Source organism: Haliotis rufescens, unplaced genomic scaffold, assembly GCF_023055435.1.
Source record: "Haliotis rufescens isolate VD_foot unplaced genomic scaffold, xgHalRufe1.0.p SCAF_17, whole genome shotgun sequence".
Lineage (NCBI taxonomy): Eukaryota > Metazoa > Mollusca > Gastropoda > Lepetellida > Haliotidae > Haliotis > Haliotis rufescens.
In genome coordinates this window covers 21,296,738-21,314,586 of record NW_025963857.1, presented here as the reverse complement: position 1 = coordinate 21,314,586, position 17,849 = coordinate 21,296,738, and the positions used below count along the sequence as shown (strand labels likewise).

The following is a 17,849-nucleotide window of genomic DNA, read 5'->3' as shown; positions in this document are numbered from 1 at the left end:
ATATGTTACGGATGGACACAATTACAAATACAAACCAGTACACAAATGAAACAATATTTTAGGCAGAGTCATTAAAAAACTGCCAACATACTGGAGTAAAAATACACATTGAACTGGACCCAACAAAGCCAACATATATTGAACAGCCAAAGATATCTATCTATACCCAGTGGAGATGATAACGTTTGAGTACTTAGTTTACTCAATGGTTGAAAATATTATCTGGAGCCAGAGATAGATCGTACAACAGGTACATGCGCACTCACCGCCGCTACTCGCCCACTGCTATTCGCCCACCGCTACTCGCCCACCGCTACTCGCCCACTGTGTCAGTCTGGCTTCACAGTACACATCGTCCGCCAGCTACCTGCAACACAGAAATACAAGTTTATAACCACAAGAATACAAGTTTACAAACACCGTGCCACAGGAATACAAGTTTATTACGACAGGAATGCAAGTTTATAACCACCATGCCACAGGAATACAAGACTAGTTTATAACCATTGTGCCACAGGAATACAAGTTTATAACCACAGGAATACAAGTTTATAACCACCGTGCCACAGTAATACAAGTTTATAACCACGGGAATACAAGTTTATAACCACCGTGCCACAGGAATACAAGTTTATAACCACGGGAATACAAGTTTATAACCACCGTGCCACAGGAATACAAGTTTATAACCACCGTGCCACAGGAATACACAAGTTATGGAACATATATTACTGCAGAGGAATACAACCGTAATGCAACATGGATTTATTGCAGAGGAATACAACCGTAATGCAACATGGGTGTATTGCAAAGGAATACTACCGTCATGACACATATTCAACCGTTGTGGCCCCTGTATACAGCAGTAATGACACAGGAATACAACTTTTACTACACAGTAATAAACTGCTTCAGCACCGGTTAGAAGTCGAATCGTCAGCGCTACAAACACATCACTTGGATCAAAGATCAGGATCTGAATCAGGATCCGACTTCTGGTCTTATTGTTTCTGCATGCATGTACGTTCAGCTGAAATGTGCCCCCTGGCGGAGAAACGGGGTGTTCATGACAGTGTACATCCTTTTATCAAACGCTGTTCAGTCTACGTACAATACGGTAGGTTCTGAAACCGCGGTTATTTAGGTCCGTGCCTAAACTAATCCTAGTGAGAAGGACCCTAGTGAGTTCGAATCAGTTTCTGGTAAAACAAGACACATGCGGCGATCGCTAGGTTCTCATGACTTACGAACCTGTCCCACTCTGGTGGACCGCCAATGTGGTCACCGTGACATCATGTATCAGTTTGTCTGATTGTTTGTTTGTTTGCACTCTGCAATATTCCACCAACATGACGGCGGTCTGTAAATAATCGTGTCGGGACGAGACAACCCAGTGATTGATATCATGAGCATCAATCCAAGCAATTGGAATACGATGACATGCATCAACCAAGTCAGCGAGCCCTACCACCCGATCACGTTAGTTGCCTTTTACGGCAAGAATGGGTTGCAGAAGACCTGTTCTACCCCGGATCTTCACGGGTCCAACATGTATCAGATCAGCCTGCCCATCCTAATGGATCAGCTGTCAGTTCTATGGTCACCGTGACAACATGTATCAGATCAGGCTGCCCAACCAAGTGGATCAGCTGTCAGTTCTATGGTCACCGTGACAACAAGTATCAGATCAGGCTGCCCAACCAAGTGGATCAGCTGTCAGTTCTATGGTCACCGTGACAACATGTATCAGATCAGCCTGCCCAACCAAGTGGATCAGCTGTCAGTTCTATGGTCACCGTGACAACATGTATCAGATCAGGCTGCCCAACCAAGTGGATCAGCTGTCAGTTCTATGGTCACCGTGACAACATGTATCAGATCAGCCTGCCCAACCAAGTGGATCAGCTACTACTACTGCGGCCATCGTGGCTACACGTATCAGATAAGCTTGATGAAAGGTCACTTGCTGCAGTCCCACTGTCAAGGTCACTGTCGGCGTCTGTCTCTACGATGGTCGCCGAGGTACTCTGTAATCGGAATCTCCACGCATCACTGTGTTCCGGTATCTATCTACACACTGTCCCGTCTCAACATTCCACTGGGAGCACAATACAGTAACCACGTGGCCGAGCAACGCTGGCCACTGGGGAGGAGAAAACTGACCAGTGTCCAGTTCTTGTGTCTTGGTGGACCCGTATTAGCATCTAATTGGTCGCATTAACTAAGGAGGCCCTTAACGACATGGGATGTTCACGGGGAAGGGGGAATTGAAGGTTAAAGGGCGGTGGTGAAGGTTTCGGATGTTGAGGATGCATTTCGTTCAGAATCTGGGGAGAATAATGAGCGACGAAAACTGCCCCCGATTATAATAAAACGTACACACAGGCAAGAAAAAGCGTCACGTTTCATCCACGGGGAGAATCGAAGCTGGTTCTTTCACGTGGCGAACACTTATCAAATAGGCTTCTCTGATTTTATAAACTTGTCAAAAAATATTCACGAAAAATGAATTCGTCAGCATCCGCTTAAGCGTATTGTTTGTCTATTGTTTAACGCCACACTCAGCAATATTCCAGATATATGACGACGGTCTGTAAATAATCGTGTCGGGACCAGACAATCCAGTGATTGATATCATGAGCATCAATCCAAGCAATTGGAATACGATGACATGCATCAACCAAGTCAGCGAGCCCTACCACCCGATCCCGTTAGTTGCCTCTTACGACAAGCACAGCCGCCTTTTACGTCAAGAATGGGTTGCAGAAGACCTGTTCTACCCCGGATCTTCACGGGTCCAACATGTATCAGATCAGCCTGCCCATCCTAATGGATCAGTACTGTGGTCACCGTGACAGCATGCACCAAATCAGCCTGCCCACCCTAGTGGATCAGCTGTCAGTTCTATGGTCACCATGACAACATGTACCAAATGAGCCTGCCCACCCTAGTGGATCAGCTGTCAGTTCTATTGTCACCGTGACAACATGTATCAGATCAGCCTGCCCACCCTAGTGGATCAGCTGTCAGTTCTATGGTCACCGTGACAACATGTATCAGATCAGGCTGCCCAACCAAGTGGATCAGCTACTACTACTGCGGCCATCGTGGCTACACATATCAGATAAGCTTGATGAAAGGTCACTTGCTGCAGTCCCACTGTCAAGGTCACTGTCGGCGTCTGTCTCTTCGATGGTCGCCGAGGTACTCTGTAATCGGAATCTCCACGCATCACTGTGTTCCAGCATCTATCTACACACTGTCCCGTCTCAACATTCCACTGGGAGCACAATACAGTAACCACGTGGCCGAGCAACGCTGGCCACTGGGGAGGGGAAACTGACCACTGTCCAGTTCTTGTGCTTTGGTGGACCCGTATTAGCATCTTCAAGTGAATAACGTGTATCTAATTGGTCGCATTAACTAAGGAGGCCCTTAACGACATGGGATGTTCACGGGGAAGGGGGAATTGAAGGTTAAAGGGCGGTAGTGAAGGTTTCGGATGTTGAGGATGCATTTCGTTCAGAATCTGGGGAGAATAATGAGCGATGAAAACTGTCCCCGGTTATAATAAAACGTACACACAGGCAAGAAAAAGCGCCACGTTTCATCCACGGGGAGAATCGAAGCTAGTTCTTTCACGTGGCGAACTCTTATCAAATAGGCTTCTCTGATTTTATAAACTTGTCAAAAAATATTCACGAAAAATGAATTCGTCAGCATCAGCGTATTGTTTGTCTAGTGTTTAACGCCACACTCAGCAATATTCCAGATATATGACGACGGTATGTGAATAATCGTGTCGGGACAAGACAATCCAGTGATTAATATCTTGAGCATCAATCTACGCAATTGGGATACGATGACATACATCCACGAAGTCAGCGAACCTGACCATCCGATCTCTTTAGTCGCCTTTTATTACAAGCATGGGTTGCTGAAGACATATTCTAACCCGGACGGGCTCTTAACCGCCAGTTACAGCCTTTCAGCACCCAAATCGGCTTCCCACTTTATGTTCTAAACATTACATTCCTCTGCCACATACAATTATGGATAAGGGGTCATATGGCCCTCTGCCTCTCAGCTGAGGACTGCGGACAATTCTCAGGTCCAAGGCAGCATAACATATTAAAACAATTGAAATATAACAAAACAGATCTCACTTCTAAATTATGTCTATGTATTTATATATATATATGATGGCTATAGTGGCATGATCTCATGTCAGGTCAAGTCAGAGCCAAATATCACAAAATCATACAAATACATTTAGAAGCTGACTGCAAACAACTTGTGTACCATATCGCAGTTCATTAGAGGTGAATATGTGTTATTGATGCATATTGTACAAATGGCTGCTACGGAACATCGCAGGACAACAGGTCTGTGGGCTACAAATTTGATAATAATGAAACAGTTACTGCATAATAAGAATATATCCAGTCAAAGTGCATATCCTAATCAAATGACTTATATACATTAATCACGAAATAATGTTCCTTGTAACCATGTCCGTTTATAGAATAGTTACATTCACTATATATACAATAACAAAAAATGTATTTACAAAACGTAAGGTATACAAATTCAAGTGGACTCCCCTATTCCCGGGGGAAAGTACATTGCAAATCAGCCAGATCCCGAGGGTGACAATCGAATGGAGGAGGGCACATGCCCCTACATCAAACCCTGTGTAGCCACCATCAACGGAACAGCCAGATGGATGGGAGTCCCATGGGACATGCGCTCCCTCCAAGCCCTAATAACTGCACCATCAGAAGAGCTCTCTACTATAAATTCTTGAAAATAATTGACAACTGTAACGGGTGGTAAATACCAGAATATGTTCAAAAGAAGATCAGACTGGGTGATGGGGAGCATGTTGTCTTCCATCACAGACAAATAATGCCGGAATGTGTGTTGACACTTGTGCGAACAAAATACCCAAATGAGCCATATATGGGACACAAGTGGTGGCGAACTGACTTTGTTATTTTTCTCTTTGTATATATAAAATTATATTATCATTGATATTCTTTCAAAAACTGCAATTAATTTCTTTGGGGAAAATCAAAATTTTGTAAAGCATAACACAGTAATGAAACTCTTGGCATCATGTAACTGACTATGGCAATACAGTATCTTTATCAGACAAGTGATTGTGTTTTGTTTACATAAAGAGTGTAATTGCTCCTAAGAGGTCAAATTAGTGACTTGTGCTGTGTCTCAAAGTCGACAGGCCTTCCGTTCCCTCCTGGAGGAAAAAGTGGCGCGAAGTGAGTTTGGATTTATCCTGCTCTGAACAGTTTTCCAGTTATGTCACGGCTTGTCAGCTTAATTTGAAAGGAAAGCCCGAAGTATTCGCTTAAGCATTACACTGTACCATTGTCAGTCCTGGTATCCGTCCAAGCTGGAACCGTGAACAGTGATTATAATTATCCAAACGACGTAGAAAGCCTTTGGTCGATCCAGAGGAGAGGCTGATTAACAATCCGCTTCCGCTCGCTGCATGGTATACTGATCAAACAGAACCTTCACAAGCCAGATGGAAAAGAGCATACTGAAATGCCTTATCTGTTTTTGTGTGTAAAATGTCAATGCGTAATAAAGTAATTAAATTATGTAACCTTAGACGACTGTTGAAATGTCAGCTAATGTGACGAAGCCCGTTGGACAGATTATAAAGAATCGTGACGAAAGTCTACCCTTCGGGCACCGCGCTGCCATAGCAATTCAAGTTAATCTTCCACAATTGAAAACATAATACGTGATTAATTGAACAATGAGTGTTTTCTGTTATCTGTCAAATTTTCTTCATAATGAACAATGGAGTCTGAAGGGAATGACATTATGGGGATAAGGGGGATTTCAAAGGTTTTGAAGACCATGACATTTAAATGGATCATTAATACCCAAGGCAATGACAAAGAGACCGAATACCTAATTGAACATTATTGAGGTGCATTTCAAGCAACTTTTAGAGGAAGACTACTGGGTTCGTATGGCGATGAAAAACTTAGACACAGAAGACGTGGTTTAAAAGAACTTTTAAGAGCACTGAAGGTATGAATGTCGGCTTCAGTTTAACGTCGCTTTTGGACAGAATAGTCAGCGGCATGTAAGCTGGACGTGTAGGGTTGGGTGTGTGTGGTGTGTGTGTAGGGGTGGTGGTGGTGGTGGTGTGTGTGTGTGTGCGTGCGTGCGCGTGTGTGTTGGGGTGTGTGTGTAGTGTGTGCGTGTGTGTGTAGGAGGGGGTGTGGGTGTGTGCGGGGTGTGTGCGGGGTGTGTGTGGGTGTGTGTGGTGTGGGGTGTGTGTGCGTGGGGGTGTGGGGGTGTGTCCCAAAGTGATGCACTTTGGCGTATCCCACGAGTAAGGATAAGGCGCTGACATATCTAGAAACATTCAGGGCCAGTCTAGAATTCGACACCACGATAATAGATTTCTGACACTTCAAAGAGCGACCCTCGAAACAGCGAATTCCTCAGACGACTTGGCCAACCGGGTCACCCAATGTTGCAGCAAGAGAATGAGTACAGTTTTAACCAGTGCAATGGCTGGGAACGCCAATAATAGACTTTATTGTACGCAGGTTGGAGTTCAAACGCGGATGCTGGTGCAAACGCACATCACACAATGCTTCCGAAAATCCCCTTCTCATAGAAGACAATGTCAAGCAATTACAGCCACCCCATGACTAAAGGAAACAATGGCGCCATGTTTGTTATTGTGGACACGTATCTAGGCAACCTAATGCGAACCACAGACCATCTATGGCAACATGGCTGCACCCCAGATCCCAGCCAGACTGTCACGTGTTACCTTGCGCCCTCATCTCGACAAAGATTACTGGAGAGCCATACTGAAATTATAGGCATATTGTACCATTGATTTGCTGCAGCATATTGTTTAACGTTGGGATTAAACAACACTTAAAGCTGTCTAGTGTCCCGGCTCGCCTAATCTTGATGGTCCATTCTAAATCCGCTTCATTATGCTGGCTTTGTTTAGATCGGGTTATGTGATCGATATACCATCTGGAAGCTTGTCCTCTCGTCACGGTTGGTCGTCGGTTGTCATTGGTCTCATTTACTAGCCTGCTGCGTCCAGAATCATCACTGACGTTAGCGTTGTCACAGACGATATGATAGTTGTGATTATTGTTTTAATGACAGTTATCGCCATCATTGCTAACGACACGCATCGTTGCCGTTGTCACGACATTGCTCTTTGCCGTTTTCGTTGTTTTGATAATGATAGTTGGTTGCAGTTATCGATGTCACGACATTGCTAGTTGCCGATATCGCTGTAATAGTCGCTAGTTGCCGTTACAATTGTCATCGCAGTGCTAGATGCAGTTTCAGTTGCCAGGGCAGTGCTAGGTGCCGTTATCGTTGTCATGACAATTAGCGTCGTCGTTATCAAAGAAATCCAAAGCGATCTTTGCATCATTACATCAAAGCCGTACCGATCTTGTCATGCTTATCAATGTTATCGGTATTTTTATCGCATTATTGCTTCCGCGTTTATCTTCCCACTATTTACACAGACGATGTCCAGGGCTGACACATCGTTCACATCTTCAACACGTACACTATTCAGCCCATGAAGTTAGAGCCCCGGAACAAACAAGAGAAGGGTCACATCAGTTAGTTTCACACACGCATTATCTTTGCAAAGCATTACATATACGGCATGGGGGGGGGGGGGGGGGGGGGGGGCGAATTCGTTGAGTGGAGTTGCCTCCCTTAAGGGTAGCTGGATCCGCAAATGGTAAGGTCGAATTCCAGATTCCCCTTTATTATGAACATTGTTTTCCCGTGATCCGTGAACACGGAGATAACATTGTGGCGGTGCTGAGCTCCGTTGTTGTTGCGTAGATGATCACGAGTTCGAATCTCTGATTATCTCAAATTAGAATCCTTTGATTATCACCCTCAAGGCCGCATTCGTGGTTTTTGTCTATATGGTAATCGTCCTCCCACAATAAGCATATAAAGACGACACGACGTAATATAACTAAAATACAGTTCAAATCGGCGTTAAACCAGTTAAATTCACCGTACCCCCCCCCCCCCCCCCCCCACACACACACACACACACACTGAATGTAACATAAACACTGCATCAGTAACCCACATGAGTCGAACTATGCTGTGAGGAGCTAGTATATTCCCATTGCGAGCGGACCCGTGAATATCCGGGATGGAATTGGTCTTCAGCAACCCATGCTTGCCGTAAAAGGGCGACTATGCTTGTCGTAAAAGGCAACTAACGGGATCGGGTGGTCAGGCTCGCTGACTTGGTGGATGCATGTCATCGATCCCATTGCGTGGATCGATGCTCGTGATGTCAATCACTGGATTGTCTGGTCCAGACTCGATTATTTACAGACCGCCGTCATATAGCTGGAATATTGCTGAGTGCGGCTTAAAACAACAAACCAAACCAAAAAAACATTGCGAGCGCTTCTGCAGGTGTCTATCAACGGTGACATGTTTCAACCAAGTCAGCGAGTCTGTACAGTTTCTGGTTGAAATTCAAGTAAACTCGTTGGGCTACTACTGGATTTGTGCTAAAGGCGGCGTTGTTATTGCTGTTCATTTACCATTCCACCGCCTCCATGATTAAGTGGATAGAGCGGTAGTTTCATTCTTCTGTCGCCTCATACCAAAATAAGTTGTTATAAGATGGTACTCATTGTTATCTTGCCCGACGCTCGACATTACGGCGATAAAACGATGACTGGTCGGCGCGCACGCACGCACGCACGCACGCACGCACGCACACAGGCTCTTCGGTAAGGGGGCACACCTAATTGATATGCATAAAGCTTGGCGAGTGATAGATGACGCTAATCAATATTCACTGTCGAACCTACTTTGATGTTAGCGCATCATTCGTTGAAGGTTATAGGTACACTGTAAGCCTGACTGATTCTGCATCATTCGTTGAAGACTGGTTATATATACATTGTAAGCCTGACTGATTCTTGACTGGAATTTCTTGTTTAGCGGCAATATGCTACCTCAACAGAGAACCAGCTGCCTGATTTGCATGACTGGGATCGCGGGGACGGATATTGATATTGCTGGTTGGGTCATATGACTTATACTGGTATTTTGTTGAATGCGTTGTCACAGATGATGATAACCATTATGGTGAAGACCGGGCCCAGTCTAATATACATCATGAACACGCGTGATTAGTTGATACCATCTGGCGCCGCAAAGGACACAAGATTAATGGACAAAGTATTATTTTACGCCGCTTTTATCATATTCAGGTGAGAAAAAAAATGGGCTCCACACACTGTATTTGTGGGGAACCAAACCCGGACCGTTGGCGCGATGACAAAGCTTTAACCTATAGGCCACCCAACCGTACCCCCTGGGTCGATGCTCATGATATCAATCACTGGATTGCCTGGTCCTCGATTATTTCCAGACCGCCGTCATATAGCTGGAATATTGTTGAGTGTGGCGTTAAACAACAAACAAACCAACCCAACCGTACCCTGATTGAAATGGTTTTTAACAAATTTACTTTGTGTCTGACTTGGGGCATACCCACGACCATACGGGCATACAATCATACAGGCATACAGTCATACGAGCATACGAGCATACAGTTCCGATCCCTGCAATAGGATGCCAGGGCCTCGTTCCACAAGGCGATCATAGTGCTACGACTGACGTGAGTCTATGACAAAGCATGGGGGTGAGATCACCTCAGCACTAGGAAAGCTTTGTGGAACGGGACCCAGATGGGACAGCTCGGGTGGGTCGATCTTCACAGCACCATATGCTATGAGGGCCAAGAATACACTGATAATGGACAACACGCTCAAACACGACACAGTGTGTACGAATAATCAAAATTGAATTTTTTTGTTGCTGAAATCATTACCTAACCATGTCAGCAGCCGATTGATTCCGAGGCAATGTTCGTACGGGAACAACTCCAACTTGAACGACACAGGAAGCAGGAAGGAGACAAAGAAGATATCGATTTCCACTGAAAGACACCCGGATTGCCGTAACCACAAGCGACTTTAAGCGAAGCGTCCCGGGTCAACCAGTGTTACTAGAATGATTAGCATTAGTAATGCACGATTGCGTGTACGAACTGGGTCTGTGGACTTGGGGCTCATTTAGTACATAAAGGAAGCACGGGGGTTTCGAAGGATTGTTTGTAAAATATGGAGAAATAATATACTTGAAACGATTAACAAAAAGTATCTACGTCTAATCAGATATTCTTATCTGCATATGGTATGTAGTCATATATATATGCATATGGTCGCTCGTTATATATCTGCATGTGGTCTCATATATATGCATATGGTATGTAGTCATATATATATGCATATGGTTGCTCGTTATATATCTGTATATGGCCTCTCGTCATATATCTGCCTGTAGTCTCATATTTCTGACTATGGTTTATCGTCCTAGACACTGCCACATCTGGTTTCGTAATATAAATCTTGTGACAGCCTGCCAAACCGTCAGTGAACAACGAAAACGAATTTTACCAGGTTCCAGCAATCTAAATGTCATCGTGTTTATGATCAGAGTGCATAAGAACCCATGCTTCTCAATGATGCATGAACACAAATAACAAAACCTAATCACGTTAAGATAATTTCACAGCAGTGTAGTGTAAATTAAACTTAGAAGTCCTACTTACAATTGTGTCCATTTTCAGCAAATATCCTCCAGTCTTTAATCTGTTACCAAGTTCAACCGGACGCCAGGCACAAGTTAAATCCAACTGAATAAATGTCAAGTCGTTTGAAGAGCGACTCGGGCACAACACAACTCGTCGTTGGGTAAATACGATCTGACCACAGCCTAACAGGATCCAGGTAGGAACCCAGATAACTTCCGCTTTCAAACGTAAACAAGTCCCATAATGCAATTCACCCCCCAGGGGCGATTTGCGATATACCTTAAGGGCTGAAGTGACTGACACCCACTCCTACGATATGAAAGACGTCACGTTTTGCAGAAGCCGATCGTAAGGTATACCGACATTCACGCTTCAGATCCGGTCGTTTGATCCAGCATTAAGTTTCTCTTTTTTTTAAATTTAGTGAGAAGATTTTACAGCTTTCCATTTTCATTCTTTCCCCGGGGTGCCGAAAATGAGCGATTAGTGACAGTTATACGTAGCAGTTAAGAGTATAATAGGGTCATATCGGCTTACCAGCAGGCCCCTAATGACTGCTTCACGCATGGCTGATAAACTGACACGGGGTCAAATAACAGGAGGTAATCACAGTCACCCGTTGGCGGCGAAGCTGGATTTTGTATTGGTCTGTCGACAGGGTCGCTGACTTTAGAGGGATTGCGTAAAACTATGTCCGATAATACATGTGCCGTTTTTATCGTGATATAGTGAGTGAGTGAGTTTGGTTTTACGCCGCTTTTAGCAATATTCCAGCAATATCACGATGGGGGACACAAGAAATGGGCTTCACGCATTGTACCCATGTGGGAAATCGAACCCGGGTCTTCGGCGTGACGAGCGAACGCTTTTACCACCAGGCTACCCCACCGACCCTATCGTGATATAGAGGGAAATGGTTATGATAATAATAATGATGATGATGATGATGATGATGATGATGATAATAGCCTTCATCATCACTGTAGCAGTTGTTACCTCTTTTCCTGATACTGTCAATACATTGTTGTTATGATGTTTCTTTTTCAACTTTCTTGAGACATACACTAAACAAACATAACCCATGTCTCAAAGATATGCCATTATCATTTACACACATGCAAAAACAATAAAGCCTAATAGAGCCTGCTGTCATACGTCGCTATTACATTGGTAATCATGACACACGACGAGGCACACTGATAACAATACAGGAAGTAACGCGGACAATGCTTGGGGGAAAAACTAAATGTCATTTAACTTCATAATTGATTTCCATGATTAAGTGTAGGCCATGGATTTGACAAATTTGCCCTTGGCGTCGCCAGTCCGGGCGACGGACATCTTGGTCGGTCGATCACCGGGGACGATTGTCGAGGTGAGGTGACATGGGGTTTAATGTCGCGTTGAAGGTTATTCCACTTACATGTCGACGTGCACACAATCGCTCTGTCCTCCAGAAGACGGAGGCGGTATCGGTATAGAATGTGTACTGTTGTCATTACCATCAGGACATGAAGGGGTAGAGATTATGACTGTTTGTTTGTTGTTTAAAGCCGCACTCAGCAATATTCCAGCTATATGACGGCGGTCTGTAAATAATCGAATCTGGACCAGACAATCCAGTGATTGACAACATGAGCATCGATCAACGCATTTGGGATATGATGACATGCATCCACCAAGTCAGCGAGCCTTACCACCAGATCCCGTTAGTCGCCTCTCACGACAAGCATAGTCGCTTTTTACGGCAAGCATGGGTTGCTGAAGACCTATTCTAACCAGGATTTTCACGGTTCGGGGATTAGTGCATCATATAGAGCGTGACCACATGTCAAGCAGTTATATCAGGCCTGAGAACAGGTCTACAAAGCGACGACCATAACCTCCTCACCCTCCATTATGTCAGTAAACTCTTGCCAGCCTGGAACAACATCAAGCCTTTGGTCATTAAATCGGTAATGTCAATATGTGGGTTGGACATGCGGGTATTCATAGTCATAAAACCAGTTGCTTGGGTCATGGTGTCCTTGACCTATACAGAAAGGCTCCACTGGAATAGGTGTTAGTTCACGAACACTTCAAAAGGATAAGTCAACATGAGGTCAAGGTTAAATGTTCGAAAGGTCAAGGGTATATCTTTTGGGAGATATCAGCAAGTCAGGTTTCCATCGTTTTAGCAAGATTGTTGAATAATATTATGGTAAGGGACACATAGACTTCACATGTACCAAATTTTGGAATCAACAAAACCTACGTACGTAGATGCTGAGCGTACAGACGGCTGTGCTACCTCACCACCATATAGGCTGTGGTTGAGATGGAAGCGATGAGGGCACGATAAACATGATATTCAGACACGAAACACGCGGTTAAGACAAGTAACCATAAAAAAACCCATATAAAACAGCACAATGCCGCAACAGCTACGACAACAGTAGGTCAATATATGTAGTTATTTACTCACAGCTGGTCTAACGCTTATCTAGACCTACATCTAGTCTCTGAAATGAACATATCGTACAGAAAAAACAGTTGTTCAGTTATCTTAATAAAAATATAATAATAGGGAGACCAGTGACTCTCTTCATTTTCACTGCAGTAATCTAGACTTGCCAAACATTATAGACTTGCATGGGCTGTATTTGATATATATTTGATCAGGGTCTGTAAGACAGACTAACACTTAGCCTATGAACATCTATATAATTTTTATAGAAAGCAGCTACATTTATATTGAAAATGAGCCCCAGTGAACCTGTGGGCAATCTAGACTTGCTTCATTAAGGACAATAGCATTACAGCAGGGGCTGGGCGGAAGGGAAACTAATATGGTTCAGGGACTGAGGCAGTCTACAAGTCTGTCATATGGACCCTGCCAAAATTATATCCAATACAGCCCATGCAAGTCTATAATATTTAGCAAGTCAACATCACCGCAGTATGAAGATTGTCTCTGGTTTCCTTTTAATATACTTCATAACTATAATTTAACAACTGATTTTGTCTGTAAATGTTCATTTCAGAGACTAGATGTTCGTCTGAGCCTACAGCCTACTGTATCGATTATGACCATAAACTATTTCCATAAACATCTGTGCTTCTGTGGGATAACACAACTCATGAGCTGAGCTGAGCAACGACTACAACACCAAGGCCTAACGCATGTCGTGACAGCATGTCGCCCCAGGGTCGCGCAATGACAGGTACATACTGTCTAACACATTAGCTGTATCGTGGATGTTTGTGAACATGAAGGACGGGGTACACGTCGCTTCCTGCATGTAAGACCAGTAATTAATTTCAGATTTTGATTGTCTCTGAATGATTTATGTTCCGTGATTTCCTGGTAGTGTGACGACATCCCTCTCACAACCACCTCCACTAAGAGCGATACCACGTAGAAGTAGGTCACAGACCGACTGGAGGTTGGTGTAATAATATCAGACTTACATATGTTCGCTTTGGAGTCAGTTCGGTTTTAAGTCATGTGAACAGTTTTCCAGGCCTACTTAACAGAGAGAGAGTTTTTACTCCAACACTGTGTAAAGCATAGCTATGGTGCTTTTGTAGAAGATCGTAGGTCTCCACCCACATTCAAGCTAAACATTATAGGGGTGGGGGTGGTGGATGTTTGTTAAGTTCACATTTGAGTTCAGGGCAACCTACCTTGTCCTACAAATAATATATTTGGGTGGGTGGAAAAATCAGAGGACAAATTGTGTTATGCTTTTATTTCTTATTTCAAGAGAGAGAGAGAGAGAGAGAGAGAGAGAAAGAGAGAGAGACAGACAGAGAGAGAGAGAGAGAGAGAGAGAGAGAGAAAGAGAGAGAGAGACAGAGAGTTTTTACACCACTGTCAGCAGGGGTTGGGTTCATTTGAAATAAGAAATAAAAAGCATAACATAATTTGCCCTCAGATTTTACCCCACCCCCAAATATATTATTCGTAGGACAAGGTAGGTACACTGAACTCAAATGAGAACTTAACAAACATCCACCCCACCCCACCCCTATAATTTTAGCTTGAATGTGGGTGGAGACTCACAACTTTGGTGTAACCCATGCACACGAGCACGGATGACTTACTGTATTCCACGTAATAAGCGCCCTGCTCTTATAAGCGCCCACGGCGATATTTGCTAATATATGGTAAGTGAACAATCCCAATTAGCATCCCTTCCGATTGATCAATGTACACAAGACTTATTTATCCGTGTATAATACGCACTCGTGTGTTATATGCACCCTTAATTATGGGCAATTAAATTCTGGAAGAATATATCTGTCGTATATAAACAGTTCAGCCCGTCGGCATAAACCATGAAATTTATCTTTCAACTCTGTTTTTTTCCCACCAAAATAATATTCTAATAAGAGCTCCCTATTTCTAATTTTGAGAGAGCCCTGGGCGCTTATTACGTCGAATACGGTACTTAGAAAAATAATCAGGTAATCAGGTCGAATCTTGGATTCGAACCAACGATTTCTGGCACAGCTAGGAGTGAGTGAGTGAGTGAGTTTGGTTTTACGCCGCTTTTAGCAATATTCCAGCAATATCACGGCGGGGGACACCAGAAATGGGCTTCACACATTGTACCCATGTCGGGAATCGAACCCGGGTCTTCGGCGTGACGAGCGAACGCTTTAACCACTAGGCTACCCGACCGCCCCGGCACAGCTAGGAGACGCAACTGTGCACAACTCGGCCCCTCGTGTCATGTGCTAACAGACTAAGATCGATGTTATCTGACAACAAACGTGGCCGGGGATAGATGAGATGCGTACTCAGCTCATTGACAACTTGACAACAAACGTGGCCGGGGATAGATGAGATGCGTACTCAGCTCATTGACAACTTGACAACAAACGTGGCCGGGGATAGATGAGATGCGTACTCAGCTCATTGACAACTTGACAACAAACGTGGCCGGGGATAGATGAGATGCGTACTCAGCTCATTGACAACTTGACAACAAACGTGGCCGGGGATAGATGAGATGCGTACTCAGCTCATTGACAACTTGACAACAAACGTGGCCGGGGATAGGTGAGATACGTACTCAGCTCATTGACAACTTGACAACAAACGTGGCCGGGGATAGATGAGATGCGTACTCAGCTCATTGACAACTTGACAACAAACGTGGCCGGGGATAGATGAGATGCGTACTCAGCTCATTGACAACTTGACAACAAACGTGGCCGGGGATAGATGAGATGCGTACTCAGCTCATTGACAACTTGACAACAAACGTGGCCGGGGATAGATGAGATGCGTACTCAGCTCATTGACAACTTGACAACAAACGTGGCCGGGGATAGATGAGATGCGTACTCAGCTCATTGACAACTTGACAACAAACGTGGCCGGGGATAAATGAGATGCGTACTGAGCTCATTGACAACTTGACAACAAACGTGGCCGGGGATAGATGAGATGCGTACTCAGCTCATTGACAACTTGACAACACAAGTGGTGAACCCAGGGAACGTTTTCTCGCTCTCAGTTTGAGAGAATCAGTCCATGTCAATATTGTGTTATAGGCATATGGGCAATGTACATAGACAGGAAAATACATATGTTTACAGGAGAGAAACGAATTTGTATGCCATATGTTTGTCTACAACCACTACCGCATCCCACAACCACCTTCCGCATCCTCTACCCCTAGTCTGTCATACAGACCCTGACACAAATATATCCAATACAGCCCATGCAAGTCTATAAAGTTTGCCATGTCTAGATTGCAGTATCTGAAAATGAAGAGAGTCTCTGGGCTCCTTTATATGATATTTTTATTAAGGTGATAAAACAGCTGTTTTTTCTGTAAGATATGTTCATTTCAAAGACTAGACGTTAGTCTACCTCTACCCCCTACCACACAATTCCATGTTGCTGGCTGACACTGAACACATGGTAAATGTCGCTTAGATAAGCCTCCCCGTGGTGCCAAGCTGTCGGTGGAGACAAAGCTCCTGTTTGTCAGGGAGTCTCCGCGGGGAATCCTACCCGTGACGTCGTCCACACGCCACCACCAGGGTGCTACGTCAAAGCTTGGCGTGTCGCTAATTCAGCGATAGAAGGGTGACTGCAGGTACGCTGCCACCTTCTCCAGGGGTGGGCGTCCATTATCAAATTATATTGGCATCAAATCATTTTAAATATTGCGACAAGCTAATGACTCATCACAATAATGGGATGCTTCTAATTTCGAAAAGGATATTAAATGTAGCTACATCACTAGACAAACATTTAGTCTCTGAAATCTTATATGACACAATACCCTTCTCGACTCAAATAATTTTCCCCGATGCTGATTTCATGTGGAATAGAGCTAGCTAGAGCTGGCTAGACTTGCTCTTGTACACATATCTAGATTGTATTTTTTCATAAAATAAATATATTCCACAGTCATGGTGCAGGACTACTTCATCACCAACCGTGCCAGATTGGCTGACTCCAAAAATATATGAGCATAGAAAACTCTCCAAATACCAAGATGAATTTTCAGTAAATCTTATACAAAATCTAAATAAGAAATATGATATGTCTTTGCAACACCTGTTGCCTATTAGATGACGGTTAGGCCCTTAATTGTTATGGGCGACTCGGGAGAGCTAAAACGTCGATATGCTAGACGCGCCGTGGTGTACATGCGGCGTCATAAACATTCACTCATTATTTGCCTTGTTGTACCATATCGTTAAGTAGGTGGAAACCATCATGAACACAATCCTAACGACCGTATTCATCACATAAATGATCCCAATTCTATACAAAACCACCATTGCCTAATTTAGGATGGCCCCTTTAATTGCCGATTGTTACCCCACATCACATGGTTGGGGCGAGACAGTTCCCATGGCAACAATGCAAAGCCAGCTTATATCAAGTACCGCTTGAACACGGAAAACTATGGCAATATTTACTTTGCAAATTGGTTAAGTGGAACAAATTGTGGTCAGGGATCCTTGCGAATTGGGACATCACCAAAACTGTTTACCTCATAGATTTCCATAAGCAAGGGCAATTAAGAAACAGACAATGTTATCCTAACGATGTTTGTGTTAGGTGAATATTATACACAAACAATTGGATAATCATAACACAAATATGTTTACACTCGTTTTCCATTTTGTATATTTTGTTTGAAGAAACAACAAAGAAGCATAT

The 17,849-nt window shown here is 43.9% G+C and overlaps 1 protein-coding gene across 2 annotated transcripts in view; it reads right to left on the bottom strand.

The window, feature by feature from the left end:
• LOC124133952 overlaps positions 1 to 17,849 on the bottom strand; it is a 130,725-nt gene that overhangs the window by 59,672 nt on the left and 53,204 nt on the right. For both annotated transcript variants that reach the window (XM_046498555.2, XM_046498556.2), the window contains exon 2: positions 267 to 367. The gene's annotated coding sequence lies outside the window, so the exon portion shown is untranslated. The remainder of the gene's footprint in view (positions 1 to 266; positions 368 to 17,849) is intronic.